This window comes from Candoia aspera, chromosome 6 (genome assembly GCF_035149785.1).
Source record: "Candoia aspera isolate rCanAsp1 chromosome 6, rCanAsp1.hap2, whole genome shotgun sequence".
NCBI classification, from domain to species: domain Eukaryota; kingdom Metazoa; phylum Chordata; class Lepidosauria; order Squamata; family Boidae; genus Candoia; species Candoia aspera.
Genome location: NC_086158.1, coordinates 95,680,520 through 95,686,519, shown reverse-complemented (window position 1 = coordinate 95,686,519; position 6,000 = coordinate 95,680,520).

Below are 6,000 nucleotides of genomic sequence, written 5' to 3'. Positions count from 1 at the left end.
TGCAGATGGAAAACCCTCCATATTCTTTTGCCATTATTGATCATCTACCAATCTTGGCTGACCCTCAATAAATATAAACAGGGTCAGTATTTGGATAAGGAGATCTACAGGAAATCCAGAGCTGGGAGTGAAATAAAAAAAAAAACTTGGAACAAAAAAATAACAAATCACTATTGCCACAAAACTCTTATTTGGAAACATCCAGGAAGTCACCATGAATCAAGTAAAAAGAAAAAGACTTGATTTTACATTGTTGTACAGTTAGTGGGATGGTGTATAGCCCCCTTACAGAATGGGGCTGGAAACCAAAGCCCAACGTTATTCTTCCAATGGGCCAGCAAATTATGACAATCCACAAAAATTATGGAATCGACACAGTTAATTCCTTCCCATTGGTTTCAAAGGCAGAGAAAGTGTCTGTCTGTCTGTCTCTCTATCATCTGCATCATCATCATCATCATCATCATCATCTCTGTCTGTCTGTCTGTCTCTCTCTACCTCTATCATTTCACTGCTCTTGATAGTATCAATGTAGATCTGTTATACATTTCTTTCACCACAGGATTTTTGAGTCCTCTGTGAATGCAGCAAACCTGGTGTATTATCTTCCTCCATAACCTGAGCTTTCATTCAAGTGAAATAACATAAAAACTAAGAAAAGAAGAAAATATTCTTTTCCATCTCAGACAAGTGATATTTTAACACTTAGGAATCCAACTCTGATTTCTCCTCTTGTGCAGTATGGCAGGATTGACCCTGGATTTTTTTTCTACTGTTGAAACCAAAATGCTTGAGGCAGAAAGAGAAGATGAAATGGTTGTGGAGAAGACATGAGTTTAAAATGGCTATCTCTTTAAACATCCCATGCCTCTGATCCAAAGATAATGGTTTCATTTCAGAATGACCCATTTCCATATGAATTTCTTCTTTATGGGGAAATTGTCTTGAACAGAAAAAAAAAAACCATTTCACATTTCTTATTCCCCATTTTCCTCATTTGAAAAATTATGAGTCAGCCAGCTTTTCAGACACTCCTTGCCTTTGTATTAATTAATATAACAAACTTCTCTGTCAGTTCTATTAGGAGAACTTTCCAACACTGTCATCCCACTCTATACCAAATTTAGAGATGATTTTATTTACCCTTATTCTCTCCTCAACTGATTCTTGGATCCAATTAATGAGACTCTTGAAATCTCTCTTTGAGACTCTTCAGAATTGGCTGTTTAGGGCATTCGTCATTTTATCTCTTCTCACTCTTTATCTCTAACTTAACTGACTAAATTATCTTAATAAAGTTTTTCAAATTGGAATATGGAATTTAAGTAGTTGATTTTTTTAATGTTGAGTTCAGCTTCAAATATTAATTTATTTAAACTATTTATAAACCATCTGTCATCTCTAGGTGGTAAGGAAGAGAGAGAGAGAGAGAGACAGATTCCCTTCTCACCCCTATGAGTGGTATGTGTCTTCCTAAACCTTGGATCCTCTACCAGAGGCCTGGGAGTTTGAGGGTTCTGCGCAGGATCTTAGCTGTTCCTAGCACTGCACTCTTCTGGACAGAGAGCTCTGATGTGGCTCCTGGGATCTGGTGGAGCCACTATCCCAGTCTGGGAGTCACAGCCCCAAGTGCGCCTACCACCGATGGGACCACCTTGGCCTTCACTTTCCACATCCTGTCTGGTTCCTCCTTCAGGCCCTGGTAGTTCTCCAGCTTCTCATGCTCCTTCTTCCTGATGTTGCTGTCACTTGGCACCCCTACAACTATTACCACCGCTGTCTTCTGGTCCTTGTCTACTACCACGATGTTTGGTTGATTGGCCAGTACCTGCCTGTCCATCTGGATCTGGAAGCCCCACAGGATCTTAGCCCCGTTATTCTCCACAACCTTCTGTGGAATCTCCCATCTGGACTTGGGAGGTTTAGGGTTAGGGTTAGGGCTACATTGTCTACCCACTCTAAGAGTGCTCAAGGGTTTGCAGAAAGAGAGTGGTGGACCCCATATAACACCCAGGGTGTTGTTGTTGTTGTTGTTTTAGCTTTTCTCTTGCTCAAAATGGAGAGTTAAAGAGAGTAGTGGGTGGCAGCAATAAAGGACAAGGTCCTAGACTGTTGGGCCTTGTGAGACACCTGGGTTACTCTCTACAATGGAACTCTTGGTCCTCCTAAAGTTGTGGGGGGACACGATTATTCTCTACCCCAAAAGTGCATTCAGTTCCAAGGTCAGTGTCTTACATTTTACAGGGGGAAAAGAAATCTCATGGAAACAAAACAGAGACATGTCTAAAAGAAGACTGTTAAAAAGCTCTGGTTGGTACTGTATCCTTCAGCTATCTATAAGATCTAGATCTCAGAGCATTCTCTGATGGGTCAAATTCTTAGAAACAATTAATGTGACATGGCTCTCCTGATACTCCAAAGTACATATATCATTTAGAATACTTTCTTTATGGATAATAATCATAACAACAGCAACAGCAACAATAGAGGTCAATTTCTGCTCAGTATTATTTTTCACATGTTTATTTATAAATCCATTCCATGTCAGTCTTTGTATATCAGTATCTTTGTGTAGGAGATAGATATTTATTTTTATTTATTTATTTGGATGGATGGATGGATATATACTGTGTTTGGATGCAGTGTTTCACAAAAAGTATGAATTTTATTTAAAATGAGGAGTTTTTCAATGTGTTTCATTTTATTTTTATTTCTTTAAAAACTAACATGATCTGATATTTCAGTTTTTCCATCCAACTTCTCTGAAATGGTAAGTCCCAGCAGAGATGCATAACCTCCTTATTCCAATTGACTTGGAAAAAGGCAATGGAGAACTACTTCTATACAGTTGTCAAGAAACCTACATGGGGATATCTACCTTCTTACTCCTTGGGAGCCATGTGGATGGCAGACATGTCTTCAGGCACAGTCTGTCCTGCAAGAGATCAGTAGCTGCATATACATAGACCTCCTTAACTCTGAGATGGCCCAGGGGTCCCTTGACTGATTTCACCTACTTGCCTGGAATTGTGCAAGTGGCCTAAACTTCAAAATGCATTTGCATGAATCACACTGCTAAATCAATCATTTCAGTCTCATCAAAAAATGTAATAGCTTAAAAGGTAAGGCTATAGTTGTTGGTCCTGAAGGGCTGGTTTGCAATTTTTCCCTCCTTCTGATGAAATGTAAAGAGCGGGGGGGGGGGGGGGGATCATAAGAAAACCAATGCTTATGGTAGATTGGCATTCTGTCTTTATTTTAACAGTTCTATCAAATGAATAGACTTAATGGATTCTAACTAAAATGACATTGATATTTGATGGAATGTTATTTTCTTTAGTGAGGCCAAGCTGGAATATTGGTTGATTTCTAATCGTTAACACTGTGATAATAGGAAAATATACAGTAGCTCTGTGTCTTTCTGTGACCTGGTCATAGCAGGGTCATTATTTAGCCTGCCCTCTTGGCACCAGGAATAATCAGGCTAAAAAAGACTGGAAAATTAGTTGCAAATGGGTATCCAATGAAAATTCACAATCTGCTACTCTAAATTTAATTAAGGGTATATTAAATTAGGAATTTTTTTTTCCATGATGAAGCCTTCATTTTGAATTGGGGATGCTTTAAATAGATTTGAATTTGCATGCACACACACACACACGAGGACACCCACAGATACAGCATTATACAAGTGGGAGTTCTAAAACAGTATCCAGAAATGACCAGAAATTTAATCTGCATAAATAGAAATGCAATCTCTGGCAGACATTTATTCTGGGCCATTATAAGTCTAGTGATAACAAGATCTGGAATAGGCCTGCTTGTTCTTCATCCTGATGAGCTTATCTGCTACTGTCCAAAGGTTGGAAGGAAAATTTGAAGAATGGAGCTTATTCTGTGACATTTGTTTCCCTTGTGATTTAGTATCTCACATGACCTCATCATAAGCTGATTCTCTTTTTTGTACCTCCCCAAGATGATATAGCAATTTTTATCATTCCATGACTATTGAATAATTACTAGCATTAGGTTCCTGAAATCTTTTCCAAAACAGAAAGGTGAGAAATAAGCATTGATTACAACTGATACAAGAGAAACAAGACAGTGCAGAAGCAGACAGGTGACCATCATTTCTTAAAATCAGAGTAGAAACACTCCAGCTTGCAAGTTCTGAGGGTTTCAGAAATACTACTTTTCCCCTCTTTTTTGCAATCCCCAACTGCTAAATGTTGAATGGCCAAATTTCAGCAGCAAAATACTGGGAAGTGGCACATTTTTATCAGTTCCTTTATAAGGATGTTTAATCCTTCCAACTCTTCTCAAGATGGGGCAGAGAACACCTCCTTAAGAAGTCCCACCTCCCTCAATTTTTGTAAAGACTCTGCATTATCATTGTTCCTAGGTAATCAAATACACAGAAATGGAACCCAACATGCAGGTATGAGAATTGCTCCCTTCAGAATTTGATATGAGTAAAAGTTTTCTTAGATAATCTACTAGTAGGAAGAGAAAGGGAAGGAAGAAAGAAAGAGAAAGAAAGAGAAAGAGAAGGCAAGAAGGAGGGAGAGAGGGAGGGAGGGAGACAAACCTTTCCAAGAATGGCATAAAATGAAATGGGAAGAATTTATAAAGAAATCAGAGCTAACAGAGGAAGCATATATATGCATACCACAAATCAGCAAAGCAAATAAATGGTGTTTTGCCCCAAGTAAGTAATGTAGGAGAATTATCTCCTCTCTGAAGCAGGGAAGTCCACAAACACCCATTTCTCTTTGTAATAGTTAACCCTGTCCCAGTAAATAACAAGCCAACCAATGAGGAATTGGTGATCCCTTCATGGTATCCCAGATCAGATACTAAAAGGACACTTGCCTCATGGGGCAACCCAAAAAAAATAAGATGAACAGATGCTGTGGAGTTTGTTTTGAAATACTGGCTTTGGGCAACAAAGCAAAGCAAAAATGAAAATTCTGACATTTTTGAAATAACAACCCCCCCTTCAAAAACAACAAAAAAAATTGGCCAGCTCCATGCTTCATATTCATAAGTACTGGCTTATATTGAATGTCAATGGCATCATCCCATAAAAAGCATGGCCAATCTTCTCCTGAAAGTCCAAGATCTAATTACCAAGGAGGTAGGCATTGCTGGACCAACTTGAGATGATTTTTCACGGGCAGTCTGATTTTGTCTGTATCAACGGTGCTCAATCAATATTAAAAAATGTGTCACTTTTCTTCAGTGATTATGAATAACCTCTTTTGAAAGGTGGAAGGTTTTATGAAATTAACTCCTCTAATCTCTAATCCTGGTCCATAGTATTGACCCTAACTATTTTGCCAAAGGTTTCCAGAAGTGAAAAAGACTATTCCAAAAAACAAAAACATTTTAAAAAGGTAAATTGGAATGCCTGCTGCAGAACGTAACCTTTAGACTGCAGTGTTCATACAAATAGCACCAGGGCGTTCAAAAGATTAAAAAAAAAACCCACACAGATAAACATGATTAAGATAACATTAATCAGAAATGGCAAGATCTCTGATTAGCTTTCTGCAGCAATTCTGACATCTGATTTTTTTTTCTCATACTCTTTTAGATAATCTTATCTGATGCAGCAGAAAGTGGCTGACAAAGAAATCTGTGTCTTGAGATGGACATGCTACTCGAAAATCCATTGAGATAATCTGTCACATTGATCGGGTGATTGTAAAGCATCTTGATGGAGGTTTTTTTTTCTTTTCTTTTCTTTCTTTCCCCTCAAGAAAGATGCATCAGTCTGCTGCATGATAACGTGCATTTCCATATATACAAGCTTTTCCTCCCTTTTGTTAAAACAAATCTTTACACATATCATGATATACACCCAGTCCTGAATCATGTTTGTGATAGCACTAGATGATTGACCTATATTATATTTGTTCCTTGCCTAGCTGTGAAGGGAAGGCTGATGTTAAGTCTTGCTGGCTGTGTTTCAGAAACACTTAAAGATAAATCACATCA